At 36.5% G+C, this 26,219-nt stretch overlaps 1 protein-coding gene and 1 long non-coding RNA gene across 4 annotated transcripts in view; one reads left to right on the top strand and one right to left on the bottom strand.

Moving 5' to 3' along the window:
* Positions 1–22,488, top strand: part of LOC140531254 (uncharacterized) — a 36,161-nt gene extending 13,673 nt beyond the window's left edge. The window contains exons 1-4 of one of the 3 annotated variants that reach the window (XR_011976310.1): positions 7,157–7,364; positions 17,209–17,296; positions 18,122–18,198; positions 22,285–22,488. This is a non-coding gene — a long non-coding RNA (uncharacterized lncRNA). Of the gene's footprint in view, positions 1–7,156; positions 7,365–17,208; positions 17,297–18,121; positions 18,199–22,279 lie in introns of those variants that run through there. The other 2 variants (XR_011976308.1, XR_011976309.1) reach the window with 2 other exon arrangements.
* Positions 1–26,219, bottom strand: part of LOC140533284 (metabotropic glutamate receptor 8-like) — a 430,744-nt gene that overhangs the window by 130,111 nt on the left and 274,414 nt on the right. The gene's annotated exons all lie outside the window — the stretch shown is intronic.

Raw genomic sequence — 26,219 nt, 5'->3', positions numbered from 1 at the left:
TTGAAAAAACATTGTGTATATGCAGTCAAAGTGTCTGGTTTCAAATCCTGCCTAGGCTACTTACAACCTCTAATGACAGGTTGAACAGGTTATTTTGTGCTGCTGGGTCTTAGCTTCCTCAACTGTATAAGGAGATTGGATTGCATGATTTCTAAGTTCCCTTTAAGTACTAAATTCTGTGATCTCTTGTCCTTCCTCTCAAAGTTCATCAGTTCTGAATGTCTCACCAATATAACTTTTTAAAAGTAATACAGATTCATTTTTTAATTTATGTAATCAAGCATCTCCGTGAGTATTTTACTCCAGAGTAAAATTAAAAAAAGATGATTGCACATGAAACTGCAACTGTAATAGATTACATACAACTTACTATTCCTTTTAAATATATAAAGTATATTGTAGTATACTGTCTTGGGGAGGGGATGGCCGACCTATGATTTCATTGGAATAGAGAAGAGTAAGGAAAACTTCCTCTTCCAAAGTAGATCAGTACCTGCTCTGCAATTAATAAAAATTGCCTGAAACTCTGGGAGGTTAAATGATTTAACCGATATTTCACAGACAGTATAGGCAGAGGTAAGATCTGAATCCAGGTCTTCTTCACTTGAAGCCCATCTCTCTAGACCACTCTACCTCTGAAGCTCTGCTATAGACACTAATAATGTTGGTATCTCAGGCAAAAATGGATCAGATCAGGAGGAGGAGAGTAGGAGGAAAAGATAATATATCAGCAACCCAACTTTGGTCAATCTTTATCAATACCTACACATGCTTCCTTTTACCCATTAGCAAATAGCAATCGAAAAAAGACACTGTTTCTGCTGGACAGCAAATAATCTCTGGTTTTAACTTTTCCATTCACTATTTATATCTCTGAATGTTCTCATGTGTCTTACTTTACTTGTATACTTTAGCAAGTTGTCATCTTAGTGCTATGGTGAGTCCAAAGAGAAGGATGAAGAAACTTCTTTTTTTATTAATTTATTTTTCAGTTTTCTATAATCACTTCTATAAGTCTTAGATTTTCTCTCCCTCCCTCCCTGCCCAATACGGCATGCAACAAAATCAATAATAAAACCAATATAAACCAATTTTAAAATAAAACCAATAATTGATTTAAGATAAAACCAATGCAAATGGGTTCTACACATACTTTCTTATTAAGCACATTTTCACATTAGTCATGTTGAATGAAAGAATTAAAACCAATGGGAGAAACCCTGAGAAAAACTCAAACAAAACAAAATACAAGAGAAAATATTCTGCTTCATTCTGCATTCCAATTCCATACTTCTTTCTCTGTTGGTATTGTTCAGTAGTGTCCAACTGCCTGCGACCCCTTTTGGGGTTTTCTTAGCAAAGATCCTGGAATGGTTTGCCATTTCCTTTTCCAGTTCATCTTACAGATAAGGAACTTGAGACCAACAGGGTTTAATTACTTGCCCAGGGTCACACAGCTAGGGTCTGAGGCTGGATTTGAACTCAGTCCTCCTGACTCAGGAGCACCAATGGATAGGCTGGTGCTCTATCCACTGCACCATCTAGCTGTCCCTTCACATTAACATATTTTTTTTATAAAATATTGATGCAAATGTTTTTTAGACAGTACAAGTATTTGAGGCAGGAGAAGAAACAAGGATTAACTAAACACCATGTACAGCACTGAGAATATGAAATCACTCAAGGAACATGGATACAATCTAATAGAAAGATTTGATTTTTTAAAAATGAGTCTCCAAGAAATTATTTATTATTAGAGAAAAAATAACTACATAATGTTCATTCATCATGCTTGTGAAGAAAGTTAAGGGCTGGAATCTAACCTAGTAATTAGTAAGATTTAACCTCATCAAATATTTATTCAGGGGAGGGATCTTTATTTCACTTTATTCTGTTACAGTGATGGATTCTTGGTGTGAGACCAGCAATAAAGAAGCTTGCAACATAGTCAATATTCTAACAGATATTAGAACTTGTGTTTTAAAACCATCTAAAAAGAAAATGAATACTCTCTTGAATTGCCACACTACCTACCTTATCACTTTTCTGGTTATTTGATCATAAAAATGTTTATCTTTGATAACACTTCATATAACTTTTTAACACTTGGGAATCTTTGCTTACATGTTATATATATCTGAAGCATGAACATTTCTCTTTTTGCTTCTTTCCCCCAAAGAAGTGAAGTCACTGCAACAGAACTTTGTATCTGGATAGCCCCACTGTGGTACTGGTTAGGAGATTATTCTGTCCCTTCAATACTTACAATCTACTGTGTATAAACTCAGAAGAGAACTTTGCTTGACTTCCACTTTTCTCGTTCTAGGTTTAAAGAACCCACGTTGCATCCCCTGACTATTGCTGGTCAATTTCAGCATCTTTGCAATTTGGTGATTCACTCAGATCTCTGGTAGAATGTGAATTCCTTCGAGGCTGCAGGCTCTATGTTCTAAATAATGCAAGGCTTTACACATTAGGAGTGTTCAATAAATGATAATAGATGGTTAAATCCATGAGCTCATTGGGGTGAGTTTCGCCTTGTTTAGTCCAAATCCCAACCCTTTCCCACTTTCCCAACCTATATAATTCCCAGCCATGTACTGTTAATTTTCTATAATGGACTATTCCAGTGTAACATAGATTTGCTTCTGGGACTTCAAAAATATCAGGTTTATCTATATAGAGAGGCATTGTGGTATAGAAGGGAAAATTCTGTGTTTGTAGTCAAAAATGCTTCATCTCTCTCACTTCACTGTATGACTCTAGACAAGTTATTTAACCTCTTCTATGTGACAAAAACTGTTTCCTAGGCCCTAGAGATGAAAAGGAATATTGAAATTCATTTAGTCCATTTAGTTCATTCATTGTAAGTGATGAGGAAACTGAATCTCAGAGAACCTAACATCAGAAATTTTCTATGAAGACAAAGATGGCTTGCAATCTGCATTTGTGGAGAGTATTCCCACTCTGGGGGTACATACACTCAATATTCTAGCCAAACTACTCTATGTTACTTATTGTTCCTCATGCATTATATCTAATCTCATATATTCGTGCTTTTGCCTAGGCTGACCCCCTAGGCTTTGAATACACTTCTACTCCTTGAATCCCTAGCATTCCTTCAAGGATCAGCTCAAGAGCTTCTCTTTAGACCTTTCCCAATCTCTTCAACTTCTAGTACACATCCCCCACATTATCTTGCACTTATTTTGCAAATTTTTAAAAATGTATTTATATGTGTAACTGAAGTTTTGCCAGATGGAATATAAGTTCCTTAAGGACGCATATTATTTCTTTTTTGTCTTTGTATTCCCAATGCCTGTCATAATGTCTAACATACAGCAGGCATTTATTAAAATTGTTGAATGATTGATTAAAAAGGAATCATTCCATTCAAACTCTATAGCATGACCTCCAAGACACAATTTATTAGGTCTGTATATATCTTCCTGAGCAGCTAAGTAGTGCTATGGATAGAGTGCTAGGCATGGAGTCAGGAAGACTCACCTTCAAATCTGGCCCCAGATGCTTACTAGCTGTATGAAACTGGGGGACTCATTTCCTCATAAGTAAAACAAGCTGGAGAAAAAATGGCAAACCATTCCAGTATATCTACCAAGAAAACTCCAAATGGGCTCATGGAGAGTAAGACCTGACTAAAACATAACTCAGTATAAATCTGTCTCCCTATAGTATACCGAATTCCATATCATGCCATTACCAGGTTACCCTTGTATTCCCATTTATGCACAATAGACACTTTATTTAAAGAGATCATGTAAATCAGAATTCTGTTCTACCAAGTCAAATTCTTTCTTTAAAAACTAACACAAAATAGGCACATTAGTACATCACAATTACATATTTCTAACATGAAATATATTCTCACCATATTATATTCTTTACATATTTCAGATATATTGTTGATCAGGATACATTTCAGGATAGAAAATAATTTATGAAAATCTATCTCTTCTCTTTTCATTTTTTAAATCAAAGATATCACCATACTGATCCCATATCCTGTGTTATCCTGACCCCACACAGTCCCGTAAGGCTGGACAATCTCTTCCAAAACAGAAGTGGAGCTCAGATCCTATTATGTCATACAAGGCAGTGTCTAAATTTGCAGCTTTTCATTTCCTCTTTCTCTACCAGTATCTACACTGTACAGATATTAATCAGTAGTCATTGATGTCCTCTAATTTTTTTTTTTCTGCTTAGGGCAGGGGTGGGGAACCCGCAGCCTCCAGGCCATATATGGCCTTCCAGGTCCTTGGGTGCAGCCTTTTGAATTAATGCAAATTTTACAGAACAAATCCTTTTAAAAAGATTTGTTCTATGGCATTGGATTTAGTCAAAGGGCTGCACTTGAGTACCTTGAGGGCTTCATGCATCCTTGAGGTCACAGGTTCCCCATCTGTGGCTTAGAGCATTATTTGTATTCTTCTCCATTCTTTTAGTTATCATTTGTCTTATTGTGTTTTTCTTTCATTGTCCAAGAAGACCATGCCATCAGAGAAATGATGACATGACTTGCACTTGACTTTGTTTTGAGTGAGGGAGGGCTGTGCAGGTCACCAGCCTCACTTCTCCTCCAAAGCCATCTGAATCCAATGACCAGATATTCATCAGGATGACTGAAGATGACCCACGATGAGGCAATTGGGGTTAAGTGACTTTCCCAAGGTCTTTGAGTCAAGTGCAAGTCATGTCATCATTTCTCTGATGGCATGGTCTTCTTCAACAACGAAGGACAAACACAGTCCTGTGAGTAGATGCATCTGGCTGAATGCCAGCTGGGTAACTCACCTCCTCCTCCTCTCCTATCTGACTCTCCCTCCCTTTCCTTCTTCTCTCCAAAGGAAGGTAAACATGGATCCTCTCCTCTCCTCTCCTCTCCTCAACAGGCCTATTCAATGAATGGGTGTTGCCTCACCCTAAGTGAGTGCCTGCAAAGACCTTGACCCAAAGAGCCTGAGGTCTCCCAGTGCATCCTGGGTCATCTCCAGTCATCCTGAGGAATATCTGATCACTGGATTCAGATGGCTCTGTAGGAGAAGTGAGGCTAGTGACCTGCACAGCCCTCCCTCACTCAACACATTTGTCTTAAAAATGAACCAATGAATGCCTTTAAAAATCTGATCTTGCCTGTCTCTCCCCAAGTGCATCTTAAATGTTGTTTCAACTCCATTATAAAGTAGGTGGATCAAAATACAAAGTTCATAGATCACCAGTTTGGGAAGGAGGAAGAAAAGATGGAGAAAAGATAAAACTGAAGGAAATAAAAAGGGGAAATAAAAGAAGAAAGAGGCAGGCAGGGAAAGAAAGAAAAGGGAAGAGGAAGAGAAGGTAGATGAAAAAGAAGAAAAGAAGGAAGGAGCTGAATTTTTTCAAGACAGCAAAGTACTGATCCTAATTAAGCCTCACATTATCCCCAAGATAGAAGTACCACAGATATCATTAGGTCCATTTTACAGATGAGGAACTCAAGGCTCAGGGAATCTAAGTTACTTTACCAAGGCTATGTAACTAGAAAATATTAGATGTTGAATTGGAACCCATGTCTTCCCACTCCCACGGCAGCATTCTGTTCACTGTGTAGTGTTGCATTACTATGATTAATGCCACAACAATGATATCACTTCAGGCCCTCTAAATATAAATTGTAAACTGTGTGTAGAAAAAGAGCAAATATTACCAAAATTCCACTAGGCTATGTGTGTCTAGGCCCATGCAAAACATAAAGATAGCACCCACTTTCAATTTCTGCTTATTCCACATGGCTTTAGAGTCTACACCTGCCTAAGCATCATCAGAAACTCATCACTCTCTGTGGTTGTCTCCCAGCCTCTGTTCCCTCAGTTCACCAGGCCAGATCGAGTAAGACAAAGGGAGCAGGGCAAAACCTAAATCACAAGTTCTTTAAGCTTCAGCAGGTAAAGAAGATAGAAGCAGAGAGAGGTAAAACTTCCCAGCTTGATTAGATCTTTCTGAGTTTGTACTCTGCTAGGCTGGTTTTTAAGACCCCATATCACATCTATTAAATCATGAAGCATCGTAATGGGATTTTATTAAAGATATCTTGATATGTAAATAATCTATAGAGAGATTTTAAAAACAGGTTTCATTTTATTGTCACACAGAACTGGCCCAAATGAAGAGACTGTAAGTTTCAGCCAAATATTCTAAATAGACCTACTAGGTGGTCACATACCTCTTATCTTGACATCACCTAAAAATTTCCCACCTTTATCATCAAATATTTTTAATTCCTCTGTCAAACCATAACCTCCTCTCCTGCCACATCTCTTTATGCTTCATTCCTCTAAACCTGTTTTTCCTCTTTACTCTGACCTCCAGTCACTACACTCAGTGCTTTTCCATTCATCCCCAACTCCGGTCTCACTTTCCTTGTTTTCCAAACTTGATCTATCTCTAAGAAGTATAAAGTGTGATTATCCTCACTCCAATTCTCAGAACCCCCTGCCTTTTGTCTTACCCTTGCTCCTACCTTGACAAATTCCCATCATGTGCCTTTTCCCCTGGTGAAAGATACTGTAGAAAGTTATACACCATGTCGACTACAAATTTACTATCTTTTCTCAACTAGTCCCTCACTATTACTACAGAACAACTCTTTTATTCTTCCCTAATTAAGTCTCTATTGAAGTCTCCTCATTGACTGGGAATTGACCCCAAAGCAACTGCTCCAAACTCTCTTCTCTCCTCAAGTCTCCAACAAACTCTCTTTGAATGCTTTACTGAGAAAACAGAAGCCATCTATTTTCACCCTCTTTCTCCCCTGTTTTATACCTCAAAATATGTCAACATCATTCCCCATTTTTACTTCCTTTTTTCTAGTCTCTGAGGAAGAGGTAGCCTTTCTCCCAAGATCAACTCCTCTGCTTCTGTCCCACATCCCACTTCTTCTCCCCAAGGTTCAAACCTTTCCTAGGTAGATCTCTCCCTCCCTTTACCTCCAATTACCTTATTTATCTTTATCTGCATATAAGTAATATAACCCAATAGACTATAAGCTCTTTGAAGACAGGAACTTTTACTTTGTTTTGGTTTGGTTTTTTTCTGTCTGTGTTTCACTGAACAGTCAGTCTTCTTAGAAGGCTTGAAATAATAGCATTACTATGACCATTGGTGCATGGAATTCTGGGGTTGGAATGGGACATCTTGGGTTTGAAACCCACCTGTAATAACAGCGAACAAAATGCATGTACTGAGCTAAACTCTGGGGAGACAAAGAAAAGCCAAAGGCAGTCCCTTTTCTCAAGAAGCTCACATCTTAATGAGGGAAATACTATTCAAAGAAGTACATACAAACAAGCCACATATAGGATAAACTGGAGGTAATCAGTAGAGGGAAGGCACTAGAACTATGGGTGATGAGAAAATTTCTCATTGAAGGCATTTTAGCACCTAGGACAGTTCCTTTCATCCATATACACACACACACATGCACACACACAGAGAGAGAGAGAGAGAGAGAGAGAGAGAGAGAGAGAGAGAGAGAGAGAGAGAGAGAGAGAGAGAGAGAGAGAGAGAATAATTGGTTAAATTCTTGTTTTGATTTGGAAAAAAGAGAGAAGAAAAGAAAAATAGCCCCCAAATTTACCTGCCTATATTTCAAAGAAAACTTAGGGTTTTGAATGGTACTATGTTGTTTTTTTCCTCTTATTATTCATTTTCTGACTTAGGTTCTAGGACATTTGAGCACTAAATTGCCTAAATCGCATATGTAAAAGCATGTGTAAAAGCAAGTATCTAGAAATACTTGTTTTTCAAATGACAAAGTAATCTTTTTCAGTTTTCTCAGATGACCTACTAAAAGTTAAACATTTCCTTAAGCCTACTATTTTATCTCTTAATTGCATTTCTGCCTGATTTAATTTAAATATGTAATTTTGTACCACCTCCATATCTCAATTTAGCATAGATGCTTATTAGTGACTTTTTTCTTTCTAATCAAAAGCCCATTTTAGCTCGTTGGTAAACTTTAGATCAATTAGCAGGGAGGGGGACAGGGGAGGGGGTAAGGAATCCCAAAATTTCACAGGCATTTTTAATATCTCTTTGTTTTATATGATTGCAGAGCATACATTATCATCCATGATGAGATGTTCTTTCTGATTACAGGTAGCGTTCCACACAATGAAAATGAAAAACAAATCAATTATTAACTGGAAATGTCAATGGTGGGATGTTTTTTCAGCCTTTAAAATGTATTCCCACCTTTTTCATTATTTGGAGATTATATTGTTATTTTATGGAAATCACAAATGATTGAAATGACAGTGTAAACATAAGTAACTGTTATAATAGGAAGCGTTATGTAAATACATTACAGCTGACATTTCTAAAATGTACCATCAGTGAAAACCAGTCTATTTCCTGCTATGACCTCTCCAACTGGATTTTGGTCACTGTAATTGTCTGTTTATTTGTTTGTGTTTAAAGCAAACATGTGGTAAGTTAAGGTTGGAAAAGCTAAGATTTTTAACCATCCTCTCCATAGACAGGTTTTTTTCTTTTTCAGTAAAGTGACTCATCTAAGAGCCAATTGAAAGGATGTAGTGATATATACTGCAAAGAAAACTGGATTTGGAGTTGGGGTATCTAGGTTCAAAAGCTGGGTCTGTTGCATCTTCATGATTTAGCAGCTTTACCTATTTTCTTCATCATTCTATTCTCCATCTTTATATTGACTGTATTAGAATGGAGGATCTCAGAGATATCTTCTGATTTTAAATCTTATCTGGGAATTGAACATTTACTACTCTTCAACCAGCTAGTAACTAGGCACATGAAGGTTAGGCCAGCAGAAGAAAAAAAAAGTGTATTTGGAGTGAGGACCTGAATGCAAATCCTGACTTTGCTGCTTACTTCCTATGTGTCATTTCACTTTTGGGGGCCTGACTTTCTTAGCCTGTAAGAGAAGGGAACTGGGCAAGATAAATCAAGTCACATGTATTTATTAAGTACTTATCATATACTAAGCACTATTTTGAGCCCTGGGAATAAATGGAAGAAAGAAAAAATGCAGTCCCTGCTCTTGAGGAGCTTTGGTTTGGTAACTTTGGAGTAGGAGGCAGAAAGAGTATAGTGTCCTAAAGACTGTCTACTAAGGTAGGGAGAGCTTACAATAAGGATACAGTGGAGAAATATCCACACTAATGAAATGATGAGCCCCTGAGATAGTAACACTATTTAGTTAAAATGCTGAAGTTGTCAATACAGTTTAAGTGTGTGATATTTGAGAAGCAGTGTAGTGAAGGAAAGAGTACCCAATTTGAGTTAGCTGGACCTGCGTTCAAATGCTTCTGACACTTACTAGTTGTGGGACCATGGGCAAGCCACTTCACCTCTCTGAGTCTCAGTTTCCTCATCTGTAAAATGGCAGGAACAAAATCTTGCTGTACTGACAAAACAATGTTATTATGAAGATTAAATAGATTAAATTATAATATATCATTTGTAATATATCATTATTATTTAGTAATAATCTTATTTAGAGCCCCCTAAAATGTATAAATATCCAATGGCCAAATTATGAGAAGATACAACCAAGAATCTCACAGGGTGGCCAGGTATGGATTGGCTGTGATCTTTATCATAAGAGGGAACCGTACCTCTATGAGGTCACAAATTTATTGAAATATTACAGAGGAAATGTTTAAACAATCAGGGAGAAAACAAATAAAGAGTAATGCATTATTGTTTAATTTAACAAACATTTACTAACTCATTTCCATTGTACAGAGCACTATGCCGGATATGGTGGGAGTGAGGGGAAAGAGATACAAGATAAGTAAGAGGTCATCAGTGACCTTTTCAATTTATCCATTAAAAAACCCATTAACTGTGAAACCAGGTATTTGGAATTCATGATGGTCTAGGTATGGTCTGTGCCCAGTTCCCAACCAGTTTTATTTCACCTTCCAAGTTCTACTTACACATATGCTATTGACCTCTTAGGGACTCTGTCTAGATTGGCATTATTCCCTAGAAAACATTAGTAGTGTTAGAGATTTGGAAATGAAGAATCTGGCTTGATATATAGTAACTTCAAAGAAATAAGCTTGTCTAATCCATTAATACTGTAATAGTGCTTATTTGACACATTTAAACAGATTAATAAATTCTGCAGAGGAAAGGAGCTTCTACTTATAACATAGATTTCATAGGACAAAATCTTTAGCAAACATCTTTAAATGGTATAAATCAATCTGCAAGGATTTATTAAGTACCTACTATGTGTCAATCATTGTGTTAGACACTGTGAATAATCAAAGAAAGAACAAGCTCTGAATTCGAGGATCTTATATTCCATGACGGAAGACAGCAAGTAAATACATACATACTGAAAAAATAAGAATATGCAAAACATATCCAATATAGACCAAAGAAAGGTACGCCCTCGTAGATGGAATGCATTAGGAAAGGCTTCATGCAAAAAGGTAGACCTTAAGTTGAACTTTGATGGAAACTAGTGATTCTAAGAGCTCGCAAGGAAGAGGGAGAGTGTACCTCGTATTGGTGACAGCCTGTGCAAAAATATGGAGATTTGAAATGAAAAGTCATGTGTGAGAAACAGCAAAAGAGTCAGGTTGGTTGGATGGTAGAATGCATGAAGGGGAATATATATATGAGGCTGGACTGACCAGGTTATGAAGCCCTTTAAATAACAATGGAGTTTGCATTTGAGTCTAGACATAATAAGGAGTCAGAGGAATTTATTGAATAGGAAAGTAACATGATCAGGCCTGCCCTTTTGGAAAATACACTTTGGCAACTATGTTGTTGGAGACATAAAGAGGGTCATGATACAGGCAGACACTATCTGGCCAGCAGAAAAAAAAAATAAGAAAAGAAAGAAAGAGGCAAGAAGTGGCTTCAAGTCGTATTTCTTTAGACCAAAGAAAGAGAAATAAGAAATAAGGAAGAGGAAAAGAAGAAATAAGAAATAAACTTTCTTATAGAAATCAGATGAATATAACTACCGTTCACGTTAAGATATTGTCAGAAGTATGACAACTCCATTATGTGCATACAATATATACATGAATGTTCATACTGAACATAAAATAGCCCTTACATGAAAACCCCATATACCTAACAAGTTTGTACCACAACAGGGAAAGATTTATATAAACCTTGCAAAAGCAAACTACTTTCTCCCAGCAAAATAATGTGTATATAAATTCATATGTTTGCATAAACAACTATATGCACATATTCATTTCAGGTATTTGCTAGAAAATTTGAACAAACAAAACAAACAAATTAAAATAGAAATAATCTGGGGAAAAAATGTCATGCTCACTGAAGTTCCTCTGGTTCAGATCCCAGGCATAGCAAATAGCCAGGCTGACTGTGACAGTTAATAGTAAGAGTGCAAGAGTCATAGAGAACTGAGGAACTCAAATTCAGTAGGTATAAAAGGTGAAAGTAAAAGTAAGGGTCCAACGAGGTAGTACAGTAGATAAAAGCCCTGGGCTTGGAGTCTACAATTTATTGCTGTTCAGTCATCTGACTTTACATGATCCTATTTGGGATTTTATTGGCAGAGATACTGGTATGATTTGCCATTTCCTTCTCTAGCTCATTTTGCAGATGAGGAATCTGAGGCAAACAGGGTTAAGTGACTTGCCCAATGTTACAAAGCTGGTAAATGTCTGAGACTGGATTTGAACTTGGGCCTTCCTAACTTCACAGCTTTTTAACTCTATCTATTGTACCACCTAGCTGCCTAAAGGCCTGAATTTAAATATTATCACAAACATTTATCTAGCTAGGTGATCCAAGGCATGTCATTTACCCACTTTCAGACTCAGTTTCCTCATCTGTAAAATGGGCATGATAGCACTTACTTAACAGGGTAAGGTTCAAATGAGATATATGTAAAGAAAGTACTTTGTAAATGTAAAGTGCCATGCATAAATGCCAGCTACTATTATTATGCAGAGTAATCCGGTATGAGTTTTTCTTTTCTAGTCTGAGTTTCAGAAGAACGCATCCTCTGAAATAAGAATGATAGATTATTGGAATGATTTAAAATTATATAAAGATAATTCCTAGATTCTTTCCCAAAGTACTACATGTCTGAACATAAATCTCCCAAAGTAAATGGTGGTTTTCAGATTTAAGAAGTCTCAAGGATGTCTGTATTATGTCCTGGAAACAACCCGAGAACACAACAAATGCTTTCCAACTGTTTATAACAGATCAATTTATGGGCACTAGTTCCCTTTACCAGGGAGGGTCCAAGCACCAGAATTTTTTTCTTCTTCCTCTGGTTACTCCTCAATGCTTCATGTCTCTTTTGTAAGTACACGTGGATTTTAATTACCATTCCTGTCACCATGACTGGCTATGCCACTTAGTGACTATGTGACTTTGGAACAGTTGCTTAAACTCTCGGGGTCTTGGCTTCCTAGTCTGTACAATGAAGAGGTTAAACTAGGTGATCTCTAGCTCCAAATCTGGGATCCTAGAATCTTATGTCTGACTTTTCTCAACAAAATGAATCTCATCTGGCTTAATAGCTCACATCTGGATTGCTCTTTATAATCAACAGATGTTTTCCTCACACCTCCATGAAGTAGAGCATGCAAATACTATTCATTAGCCCAACTGTACAAATTAGGAAACAGAGAATTGGAAAAATTATAAGAATTACCCAAGGTCACACAACTAGGGAGCAGTGGAGTAGGGTTCCAAACCCACATGCTCTGAACCTAAGTCCAATGCTTGCCTCTAATCCCCTCCCCACAAAGAACAGTAAGTAATCTATGTAAAAACAATTTTGGTTTGAAAATTCATGATGTTGATATAACTTTATGAGAATTTAATATTTTTAAGATGATAATCTTATTCAAGTAATTTCCTAGCACTTATTTGCATACTAATAGTTAATGTTTTAATTATATATGACTGTTCTCTATTCATCACAGCATGTCCAATCTACAGTATGCTCAGCAATGTTCTATTAGTCATTAGTTACTGCAAGAATTTGAGTCATAAAACCAACTTAGCTCCAAATACCCCATAATTCAGATTTTAAATTTGTTCATTCAACAGACATTGATTGAACACTGACTGTATATAAGGCAGTATATCACATGCCCAGCTGTTAGCTAGGAATATTTGTTCCAAAGGCAAACACCCCAAATGTCACCTGGGACAGGCAGAGGGAAATGTAATTCCCCATTGAAAATAATTCATATTTAGTTGATTAGGAGGAGGGATTATCTATTACAACAGTTTCTAGAGACTGAAAGAGTACATAGGTTACTTTTTTGCACCCTCTAAACTTTTACTCCTTAAGACAATGTAACCTGTGGCCCTGTCCTGGTTGTGGCTCTACTAAGTGCTTTGTGGAATCTAAGGAACCATCCTTCCATTAAACAAGTATTTATTGTCTACTATGTGCACAGAATCCTGCCCCATATTGTAGGGGAAAGAAAGATTGAAAACATATGATTCTTGCCCATCAACAACTTATGACCCCAACATTTTCATTAATTACTTTCCTAAATAGTTTGAATTTGAGCTATGTTGCATATTTTCCTTCTAGAATTTATTGCTTTAGTTTGAGAAAATGTTTCTTAAAAGAGACTTTCACCTGATACTTCCTTTGAGTTTCAGATTCACTGGAACTTCAACACAAATTCAAGGAATACAAAACAACATAATATGCTATCCCTGAGATAATACATATGAAACCACAGACTTACACTGTCCCACTTTCATAGTCAATGACGTGAGGCTGCGGAAAAGAAGGAAGGAATCAGAATTCAGCAAAATAAAGTCACAGTTCTAAATTGAACATATGCATTTAATATGAAAACCCAATTGCAAAACACGCCTTGGGGTTTAAATATAAATTAAACTTTCCAGAAAGGAGCTGCTATCACTTTCAAATCTGCTGTTTCCAATTTTGGCTAAATTTGTACATTTTACTTAGGACAAGTGGGACATGATAACTTAATATTATATGTATCATAATATCGATCTTAATTGCCTTGTTCTCTTCACCCTGTTTAAACCCTATGACTCTTGAAAATCAGGAAAACTTCATCTGTCAGAGGTGGAATTCATGGCTCCATGAAAATAAATAAATGTGTTGGGGAAAAGCAGTCACTTGACATGGAAATTAGCCTTGTAACTTGAGAATGGGTTTCACCATGAAACACTTTCATATAGATGTTTATTTCTAACCTGTCAAGGGGATATCTTTGGCAGACATCTCATTCTGTATAGACCTGCCCAAGTGAGGCCCTGGCATCTGCCAGACCACTATTATAGGGTGGAAAAACTAGGTGTAAAATCAGTCCTGGTTTGAAGATCTCATTACATCATCCTCATCCCAAATTTTGTGATACTTTATATTTTTTCAAATAATATGTATATATTTTCACTGGGATACTTTATTCTATAAACACTGGTTGTTAATGTTTGTTGTATATTTGTATTTCTTAATAGTTTCCCTTAAGTCATGGTTATTCCCACCAATTTCTGCATTCCTGTTTGGGGAATGGGGAAAAATAATCACAAAAAGTCTAATTGTCTTCTTGGTAAGTAATTGTCTCGATATAGTTAAGTTTTCATCAGATTCTCTATTTTTCTAATGTTTATAACCTACATGTCTCATTATATATCCAAAATAATAATTAGCATTGATATAGTGCTTAAAGGTTTACAAAGGGTTTTATATATCTCATCTGATCTCAACAATCCTGTGAGGTGGATCCTTTTATTATCCTCATTTTACAGAAGAGGAAATTCAGGCTCAGAGAGGTAGTCTTGCCCAAGTTAACACAGCGAATTAGGGTCCTAAGTGAGTATTTGAGCTAACTGCCAATATGCTAAAATTGTACCTCCCTATGAGAGGGAAACATTTGTTAACAACAGGATCTACCATAAAACTAAAGCTTCCTAGGGACAGAGAAATCCAATCATCTATTTAGCTTCCTGACCCTTCATTCCATTGAAACTAGGCCCATTTGACCATCCCTTATAGATGTAGCTTTGTCTAGATTCTGAGGACCAACTATGTCTCTGGGCAGGCAAGGTTGGGGACAGGGTGGTTGAACGACTTCAAAATAGAGAGCTCTCACAACTTAAATCACTATTACTGCTTGTCCTGTTTAGCCCTTGTACTTTAATTTTTAAAAAAGTAGGTCCCTAGCTTCTCCACCTGATTCTGAGACTTTGTATAAACAACCTGTTTCTCTGCCTTGTTCCTCCTCCAGTCTTTGTAGTGACTAACCACCTTGTGCCAGGGGTGGGGAACCTGAGGCCCCATGTGACCCTCTAAGTCCTCAAATATGGTTCTTTGACTGACTCCAAACTTCACAGACTAAATCCCCTTAGTAAAAGGATTTGTTCTGTGCAGTTTAGATTCAAAGAGTTACACTTGAGGACCTAAAGGACCACATGGGGCCTTGAGGCCACAGGTTCCCCATCCCTGGCCCTAGTCTTGATGCTTAAATTCCTGATTTCTGTTGCCCATATCCATGTTACCATGCTCCACCCACCAGGCTAGTCCTCCATCCTCCATTTACCAGTGTTCAATGCCACCTTCATTGCTATCTGCTTGTACTATCTCTATTACTTTGCTATTTGCTACCTAAGAGACATTCCTATTTATAGAATAAGGGGTTTAGAAAAATGATCTCTAAAGTCCCTTCTGGTTCTAAATCTGTTGGTCTACAATCTCATCTTTGCCTAACCTAAGCATGTCTCAGTACTTAATCTCAGCCTTCTCTAGTCTAGTTCATTGGCATAAATGACTGAACTGTGGTTATGATAAATGATAATTTATGATTTAATTAATTAATTTATTTAATTATTAATTAAATTAATTATCAATTTATTTAATCTAATTAATTAATTAATTTGATTTATTTAATTAATAATAATGATAATGATAATTGACTCTGCACTTGTAAAATGTTTTCCTTTCATAGGATCCCCTCTCCCTCTCTCCCATCAGTAATTTATTTCTTTATTTTTCATCTATGACCAAAATTTGATCAAAACCTTGCTTTCTTCCAGAACATTACTTTAAGGAAATATTGTCCAATGGAGAGATTAGTGGAAATGGGATCGGGTCAGAAGGCCTGAACAGTGGTACTGATTCAGGTACAAGTTTAGAGCATGACCTTGAGAGATTCTAAACAGCGTATTGTAATTACACAGTTTGATCTCAAGAAGCTTGCCTTTACCAGTGCTATTTCTGCTAAATCATAGCACCTAATATCATATATGGCTTACTTTTCTTTACAACTCTTTCAATTTTTCATATTTTTCTATTTCACATTGAAATGAAAAAGTACTCCTCTCTAGACCTAATGTAAAATATTTCACAGAAACAATAATTTAAGGAAGGGTCAGCCATTGGCAAGTGAAATGGACATAAGTTTATGCCTGACATAACCCCCTCATTTCCATCTGGAGATGGAGATAGAGTCTTTCCCGAATTCTTCCTCCGCATCCAATCACCCAGCAACCAGGCCCCAACTAGTTCTACAGAAATTCACTCACCCTCACATATAAATGAAAGAGAATGGTGTTACCTCTCCTAATAACTCTAATAGTTGAATTTCAGGCTGAGTGACAACAGAGACCTTCCCAAGGTCCCAAAAATCACCCTATGGCAGTGCCTGCCTATTCCTTCTCTTTAGGTTGACCTTGATTCCAGATAATATCACTTGACCAAAGTACTTTTTGGAGTAAAGTTATCCTAGCCTTACTTACTCTTCTTCTAATACAATAAAATAAAAATGCCTATTAGAAAAAAAAATCATTCCATTGTTTTCCTTGAGAAGAATTTTTCAACAGGGCATTTTTTAACATGAATTATTATCTTCAGTTGTGGGAATTTATGACTTTTTCACCTACTTGGAATAAACCACATACCCTCAAGGTGTTGTGAGATCACAGGATTTGGACTACAAAGAACCAACCTGCATTCAAACTCTGGCTCTACTAATTATCTGTATGACCTTGGACAAGTCACTTAACCATGATGGACATTGGTTTCTTCTTCTCTAAATTAACAGAATTGAACTAGATCATCTCAAAGATCCCTTTGACTTACTTGATCATTGCTATCTTCTGTGAAGTAGACTTTTTTCCAGCCTCTGTTATATATTACATTTTAGACTATAGGATTTCTGATTGTTTTAGGTCACTGATGTAATCAGTCTACTGAACAGAAATTAATGTGGGAACTGTGTACAAGGACCAATGAGGTTTCCTAAGCAGGAATCACAAGGTAAGATTTAGGATCTGAAGTGAAGGCATGGGTCAGGAACCGAAAATTGGTTTGACTCCAAAAACTGCTAGCTCTTCTGAGGCCCCTTGCTCCCTTTCAATTTAACTGAACTTGATTAACAGCTATTAAGTACCTAGTGTGCATGAGGATATATTGAGGACTAAAATGTTATTGTAAAAATTAGCATAACACCACCATTTTTTCTAGAATTTAGTCTTTAGTAGTTCACAAGATGTCCTTTTCTTCAGTTGTCTGCCCCTTTCATTTTTATCTTTATTAAGTAAGATGTAAGCTGAAGGAGAGGAAATACAACAGATTTCAAATGAGAAATGCAAAGTATTCTCCACAGTATTTGTCTAACTGTTAATATTTTTAGGAACTTTGATCTAGATTCCTTCCTTTACTATGTTTTCCTAGAAGAGATGCAATGTCATTCCAGCTCTGATCTCCATAGCTTATGTCTTGGGTCAGTTAGAGACACTTGTTTCAAATCACAGTAATTTTCTACCTTGATTCTGTCCCCTGTAAACTGGGACTTGATGAGGGTAACCATGATAGAGAAGTCAGATACTTTGGGCAGAAACTGTCTGACCCCTAGGTGCCAATGATATCCCCTGACAAGTTATAAGATCATCTATCCATGAAGCTAATTCACAAGCAGGATCACTTAGCAGTTTGTAGCAGAAATAAGCAGAGGGAATTATAGGTTTCATCAAAGTCACAAGGTAAGATTCAGGGACTAGGACATAATCAGGAAATGGAAATTAATGAAGACCATACAGCTCTAAGTTCTTTACTCCTCTTGTGTTTCTCCCTCCCTACAAGTTCAACAAATAGATGATAACAAATATGGAATTGGATATATCCCTATCCTCATGATCCTTGCCATCTAATACAGAAAGGTAAGATTTGTACAAAAATAATTATGAGATAATATAGTAAGTGCTAAGTGTGAAAAAGGGATCCCTATAAAGTATATTATGAGAATTTTGATAACACAAGACTCATGACAGGAATCTGGGTCAAGGACCAGGTATAAACTTTCAGTGATTCAAAGCTATGGTCAGTCTTAGGCAATATATTCAATTTATTCTGAGAGATAAAAGCAAGAGAGTTAAAGATTACAAATTATGCCACAGTCAACAACCTGTTTTAGTTAGAATACACCCTGCATCAGTATTATACTGGGCATCATGAGGAGTGCCAAGCACAAGGAAGATACTATCCTTGGCAAAAAAGAGCATATTCAGTATAATTAAGGAAGAATATTTACAAGACAACATTTCACCAAGTGTGAAGCACTAGTGCCAATAGGCAATGTGAGTATTGCTGGAACACAGGGCAAAGGAGTCAGCCTGATAAAATAGGTTATGAGTAATCTGGGAAGGCACCCTCTAGGCACTCCACAGATATTAATTGATAATGACAAGGTCAGAGAAGAAAATAATGGGAGCCAGAGGGTATCTTGAAGGAAAAGCAACAATGATTTGCAGAAAAAATATGGAGAATCACTGATCTAATGGAATAAGAAGAGGTCTAAATTGAATGTAATGAATTATCTCTCTGCCCGAACTCTCTTATTCCCATTTTTCACTAGACACTATCCTTTTATTCTTTTTTCTTCGTAAAAAAATTGTTAAGTACCTACTATGTGCCAGATATTATGCTAAGCACTTTATCTCCACTTTAATCTTCACAATAACCCTGGGAGATAGGTGTTATTATCTCCATTTTACAGTTGAAGCAAACAGAGGTTAATGATCTTCCCTGGGTAACAAAGCTAGTTAAATGTCTGAGGCTGGTTTTGAACTTGTCTCTGAATTCAGGTCTCTCTCTTTATCCACTCCACTACCTAGTTGCCATCCATCTATAGAACTTGTTTCACAAAGATGTAACAAAGATAAACAGAATAGATATAGATGACATTCATTAAGGTCCTCAAGAGAATACTTTTTTCATCAACTTAAGGTCTGACAAAGCAATGTATGGTATTCAAAATTTGGGGAAAGTTCCTGGGTGCTTTCTGAAAGGAATTACCAGAAATCCAATGTGACTAGCATCTTAACTGGAAAGCAAAATGGTTCGTTTTCATCTACTTCTACTTTGGAGTATTTCACTAGTTTGTTTTAGGTTAAACCCCACTCCAGTCATTTGGTTTACCCAAAACAGTCATGGCATTTTGGGACAAAAAGGAAACCTTGGAGGTCAGTCAGAATAACCCATATCCCTGTTAACAGTTGAGCAAACTGTGGTCAAAGAAAAGAAACTATGTCTGAAAAATAGCACAATTAGTTCTAGCAGGAAGGGCTAAGATGCATTAGTCTATCAACAACTATTTATTAAGTACCTAGTAGGTACTAGGCATTTTTCTGGGGATTTAAGAAGAGGCAAAAGACAGTCCCTGTCTTCACGAAGCCTACAATCTAATGGGGGAAATAACAAGCAAATAAATACGTGCAAATTAGCTATGTACAGGATAAACAGGAAATAATTGAATCAGGGAGGCATTTAAAATGAGATAGATTTGAAAAGGCTTCTCATAGAAGATGAGATTTTAATTTTGACTTAAAATGAACTGAGGGGTAGAGATGAGGAAAGAGAACATTCTAGGCATCAGAAAAGCCAGAGAAAATACTGAGAGATAAAAGATGGACTATCTTGTTCATGCAACAGCAAGCGTCATGATAGAAGAAAATGTAGCAGGAAGAAAGGTGTAAGAAAACTGGAAAGGTAGGGAGGGGGGTAATATAGAAGTTCTTTGAACGCTAGACAAAATTTGATTTGTATTTGATCCTGGAGCCCATAGGGAGCCACTAGATTTATTGAATAGGGATGGGGGTAACATGGTCAAACCTAAGCTTTGAGAAAATCATGTTACTGGCTAATAGGAGGATGAATCAGAGTGGGGAAAGACTTGAGGCAAATAGGCCCATCAATAAGTTATTTTAATAGGAGTGAGGTGATAAGGACCTGTATCACAGTGATGGCAATGGGAACACAGTATTGCCCTCCCCAACGAATGGGGAAGTTGGGGGTGGGAGGGCAAAGGTTGGAGGGAAAGAGACTGAATTCTATTTAGTAAAGGTTGAATTTAAGATATCTACTGGACATCCCATTCCAAATGTCTAAAAGGCAGCTGGAGATGGATAAAATGCTGGGCTGGACAAGGATGCTAGGATCTAGATTTTCAGATATTTTCAGACATATCCAGTACTTTTTCCATTATTCTTCACTGATTTCCTGCTGGAATTTTTGTATTCCACATACTAGTTAATACTAACACTAAAATTCATTGTAATGATTTTAATCTAGAACTTATCTTGCTGTCATAATAATTTAAAGACAGATCCTATGAATAATATAACAGGCTGTTGATTGAGATGTTCATGCTAAATGTCAATGGAAGAAAGTTTGGACTCTAGATTATGTTTAGGTAATTCCAAATACAAGCATTTTTAAAATTTTGAAAAATTTACCCAATAAGGTGTTTTATCAGTTACATAAAAACAAACAAATTTTTAAGAATTGAATCAAAAGATTATGTTTGGGTTTTCTTTGAACTGAATTGATTGGTTGGTTACAGAGGTATAATGACATTGTGAATAATGACTTTGAAGTCAAGACCAGAGTTCAAATCCCACCACTCAATCCCTGTGTGATTCTGAACAAGTCATTTATACTCTATGTGCCTCAGACAATTCCCTAGGACTTATTTTAGTCATAGATGAGGTGGAAGAATTACCCACAGGGAGAATGACCTTCACTGATGAAAACACTAATATTTTCTATATTGTGGTTATTTGGTTGAATGAATTGTAACCAATATCAACAAGATCCAGTTTCAAACAAACATTAAGTTTCATGCAGGCTATAATTTTTGAGTCCTTATGTGAACTCAAAAATGGCCCAGTTCTTAAGTTCCAACCTTGCTTTCATAAAAAGAAATTTTACATTATTCAGATAGATGAGGATCCAAAAAATGTTCACTTTAACTTATTGGAAGGGAAAATATCTAGAAGAAAAATATCAATAAGAGCAAGCAGAATATCTACCAATAGAGAGAAGACAGACAAAGTTTGCCTAGGGCCATATAAGAAGCAGCAACCCTGCCATGTAAATTATAATATGGAATACATTCAAAAAATTCTTATAAGTCCACAGGGAAAGAAGTAAAAAAATACTTCCCTCTGATGCCAGAAAAGGAATATCTTAGAATTAGGTAAACAATTTTTGGAAGGGCACAAATGGCAACAAGTTGGTGTAGAAAGAGCCCTGGATCTGGAACCAGAAAATCTAGATTAAATACCTAGCTATGTCATTTGCTATATATGTGAATTTGGGCAAGTCTCAACTTCCCTGGGTTTCAGTATCCACATCTATAACAATAAGCGTGTTGTATTTAATGACCTTGAGTTTCCCTTCAAGTTCAAAATCTCAGTCTATGATTCTAAATATTTTAGTGTCTTAGTAACCATTAATCTTGTTGTCCAATATTCCTAACCAAATTAAGGCAGTTGAGATATAAAACAAAGGAGAAAAAAATATGACATCAATGAAAATCGAGTCACTAGAACATATAGTTACTAGTTGTGTCCCTTCTATGGTCATTTATCTGACCTTCTATCCATTGATTGGGTATATCCCCCCTAAAAAATACAATAAAAGAGATAAATTTTAATTCTATAAATCCAATTAACTAAAATTTCAGTTGTATCATGGAGCCATCACTTTTTCTCCTTTCTTTACTAATGATAACAACAAATATGGCCAACTTCTCATGAGCACCCAAGACAGCAACAGGAGTAACCAAAGGAGCACATACAGCATTACCCAGATAGATCTGCTATGGAGCTGACCAAAGAGGAGAAGCTCATTTGGTGGAATAATACTGACTCACATTTCTATGTTGCTTGGCAGTAGACAGAGTGTTTTCTTTAAAGCTGTGAGGGAGATAATGCAAACTTTATTATTCTTATTTTACAGATAAGGAACCTCAGATCTCCAAAGTTCAAGCTACCATTAGCACTGGAAAAGGTCCTGGAACCAACGACTTCTGACTCTAAGTTTAGCTTCTTCCATTACATCATGATATTTCCAACATAGTTCCTGAATCTTAGAGATATACATTAAAAACTTTAATTTTAAAAAAAAATCATATTTATTTACTGTCATCCTTAAAATGTGTGTGTGTGTGTGTGTGTGTGTGTGTGTGTACTTTAAGTTAGGTGCTTTGTTACTACCATTGTTTTGAATGGGATTTTCTTTGTCCTTTTTGTTGCTGTTGTCATTTTTCAGTCATTTCCAACTTTCTATCACCCCATTTGGAGTTGTCTTGGCAGAGATACTGAAGTGATTTGGCATTTTCTTTTCCAGCTCATTTTATAAATGAGGTACTGAAGCAAACAAGGTTAAGTGACTTGCCCAGGGTCACACAGCTAATAAATGTCTAAGACCAGATCTGAACTCAGATCTTCCTGACTCCAGGCCCAGCACTTCATCTACTGTGCCCCTTACTGCCCCTTTCTTTCTCCTACAGGAAGCCAAAATAACTGGGTTGACTGACTTTTTCACTTTTCAGACCATTATTTTGAACCCACATAAACACAACTTCTTTAATTTAGCCATCTAATATATCAATATGATTCAACATTTTCTTGTAGAAGTGACACATATGATTTGATAAATTAAATATTCTATGAAATTTCAGACCTGTTAATTTCAAGTAATTTCCCCTGATTTTTGAATTATGAGATTGGAGAATAGGAACAACTGATCTGTCCCTCTGCAGTTTTATGTCCCTTTGTCATACTTCATGAACTCTTTTATCAATACTACAAACAGAAAAACTCATATTATTATTATTATTAGCAGCAGCATTTGATTTAAATAGCTCAATTCTACCATATTTTCAATGGATTGCAATTATGTGTGCAAAGATAATAGAACTTCAGAAGTCATTCAGTGCAGACTTTTATTTTACACCTAATGTAAATGAGGTCCACAGAGATAACATAGCTAGTTAGTGGCAGTCCTCTTGATGTCAAATCTACTTTTCTTTCCATTTCACCCTGATCACTTCAATATTGTTCTCCCAACTTTGAATGAGTACAAATTCTAAATAGCTAGCCCATCTTCTTCTTCTGCCTCTTCATCTTCCCTTCCAGTTTTATGTTCAGTCAACCAACAATTATTTATTAAGGCCCTACAATACTCTAAGAATTCTAAGGAATACAAAAGCACAATATAGCATAAGATAGAAAATGTGATCACTAAAGAGTATACTAACTTCCCATATCACCTTGATCATGTTACCACCTCTGTTAAATGAAAATATTGGACCCGATGAATTTTCAAGTCCCATCCAGCTCCAACATGCTACAGTTGATAATCCAGTGAAGCAGAGAGCATTGATTTTTATGGATCAAGGCAAAACCTCTGTTCTTCATCCACTTGACCTTCTCAAAGTGAAAAAAAAATAGATACTTTGGTCCACACCCATTAACATAGGGAACATTACTATCTCCCATACTCCAAGAATCTCCTTAGTGCATCAGACTTACTCAGAAAAGAGGGGCAAAGCTTCGTGAACCTGTATTCACCCATAAAAGATGTTTCACTGTCCACCAACTCAGTCAGATTGAGCCCATTAAGGTCAAGCCAATTTTCATTGGGGCCAAGCATGCCTGTAAAATGTTTCACTTTTCAGGGACATTTTGTTGGTGTAATTTTTTCACCATGGTCCAACTGTTTTACGTTACAGATGAGGAAACTGAGGCCCAGAGAGAGTAGGAAAGGGAAGGAACAAGCAAGAATCTACTATATGACAGGCAATGAATGAGCTAACTGCTTTACAAAAATTATTGCATTTGATAAGATTAGGTGACATACAGGATAACACAAGTTGTAAGCACTAAAAGCAGATTTGAAACTAGATCCTCTGACTTGAGAGAGAACGATCTCTTTTGAAGGTCTTTGACCTTCAAATTTTGAACGAATTGAAGCCTTTAGGAGCAGATGAGATAGCTAACCACCAGAGTACAGGGAAAGAACAGAACCTCTTCTAGAACCTTGTGAAATAACTACATCCAATGGTATGAGGAAGAAGCAAGTAATAAAATATTACAAAGAATTAGCTATGCCATCCATTTATGTGACACGCCCTAACCCTTGGTTTTTTTCCCCCATTTATGAAACCATAACAGTTATAACTCCTTTCTTAAAACTTAATGATGGGGACACATAGCTTTTGCGCCATGAATAAGCGGATTATTCACAGACAGTCACATGTCATGGTACCAATTTTTTAAAATGGTTCCTCTACTACTGCTGTATATTAATAAGGGTATTTTAAAGAGGAAATGGAAAGCATGCTTCTGAGAGCTCAGTCATGTGTAGCCAGTAGACATTTAAATGACATTATCATAAGTGGCATGCAACTAAATGTTTTTGGGTCACAGACTCTATAACATGGACCAATAAGTCTATATGGGTTTATTTTTTAGCATATAGGAATAAATGGGTGTCTGACTTTTGCTTTCTATTTTTCACACATTAATGTTTAACTTGATTCACTCCTTTTGAATGTTGTATGAGTTCATCTTTGTCAGATAGCATAAAAGTAAAGTTTCATTAACACACAAATTTCCCCCCTGTTCTCCTATATGATTAACTATATTGTAGTTAATGGCACATCCAATCTCATGGGCTTCCAAATGATGTACCTTGCAAAACAGGATGAAATTGAGGCACGAATAACATTTGAATCTCATTATAATAGGACTCCTATTACAGAATATACTCAAACATGGGTCACTCTTTCATTCTATCCCAGATAGTTTTAATTATTAGTAGCCTCAGGAGGACATCCTTCTAGCACAGACTCACATAATATGACTCCACAATATTCGTCCTTCTATTTGCAATATTACTTTCCAATATTAAGAAGTGGGAGGTTGCTTAGATAAGAAGGAAAGGGAACTGGTGGGAATGCCTCACTCTGTAAGAGAATGAGTTAATTCCATGAAAAAAAGAAATAAACATTAGTTAATTCGATTTCACAAACTCTTTTTAAGGGTCTAATGTATAGTGACTGAAAAGATACAACATTTGGTAAGACGTGATCACTTTCTTATGGGAGTTTAGAGTCAAACTGGGAAATAAGAACAAAACAGGGATGAGACTATGCAAGGTAAGGCCAGTCACTCGACACTGTCCTGAAAGAGGGGGAGAGTGGAACAAAAGAGCTGGCTTGGCCATTTTCCAACCTAAAAGTTGTGAACATGAAGCTTCCTGGGGAATCTGCCAGTCCTTCAAACATCCAATGATTTCTGTACTAATATTTCCCAGTAGAAACATGGAAATGATTTTCCTTATGGCTGAACTGGTAATCCATGGTTCAACACTGCATCTGTCTCACAGAAGGAAGGCAAATCTCCTCTTTACTGGAAGGAGGAAAGGGAGATTTTCACCTAGCATCACCTTCATTTTGAAGTCATGTATACAAATCTTTTGGCCCCTTGTGGCCAATCTGCCAGGCAGGAGATAGTACTACAGCACCATTCATAATTAGCTCCCTAATGATAACAAAGGTGTGATGTTTATGAATATTAAACATCATTTCTTCCCTTGAAAAAATATCAATATGCACTTTCTTTTGGACAGTAATTTTTAAATGCCAGCGCCTTTTTTTGTTAAATTAGGCAGACCTCCTCATTGGCTCCTTCCTAGTTAAATATTAGGCAACTCTGAGGCTAGGGCAAAATACCCAGATGTCTATCCCTTCATCATTATTCATTTTATGTTTTGTTTTATCTAATGTTAATTTAGAACAGTCAAATATGTGTGGTTCTTCCACCACTCAGATCATCATCATAAATCAGAAAACAAGAGTCTCAGTATCCCATTACTATTCAGAATAGATACA

Source organism: Notamacropus eugenii, chromosome 3 (assembly GCF_028372415.1).
Source record: "Notamacropus eugenii isolate mMacEug1 chromosome 3, mMacEug1.pri_v2, whole genome shotgun sequence".
Lineage (NCBI taxonomy): Eukaryota > Metazoa > Chordata > Mammalia > Diprotodontia > Macropodidae > Notamacropus > Notamacropus eugenii.
This window is presented reverse-complemented; position numbering and strand designations above follow the sequence as displayed.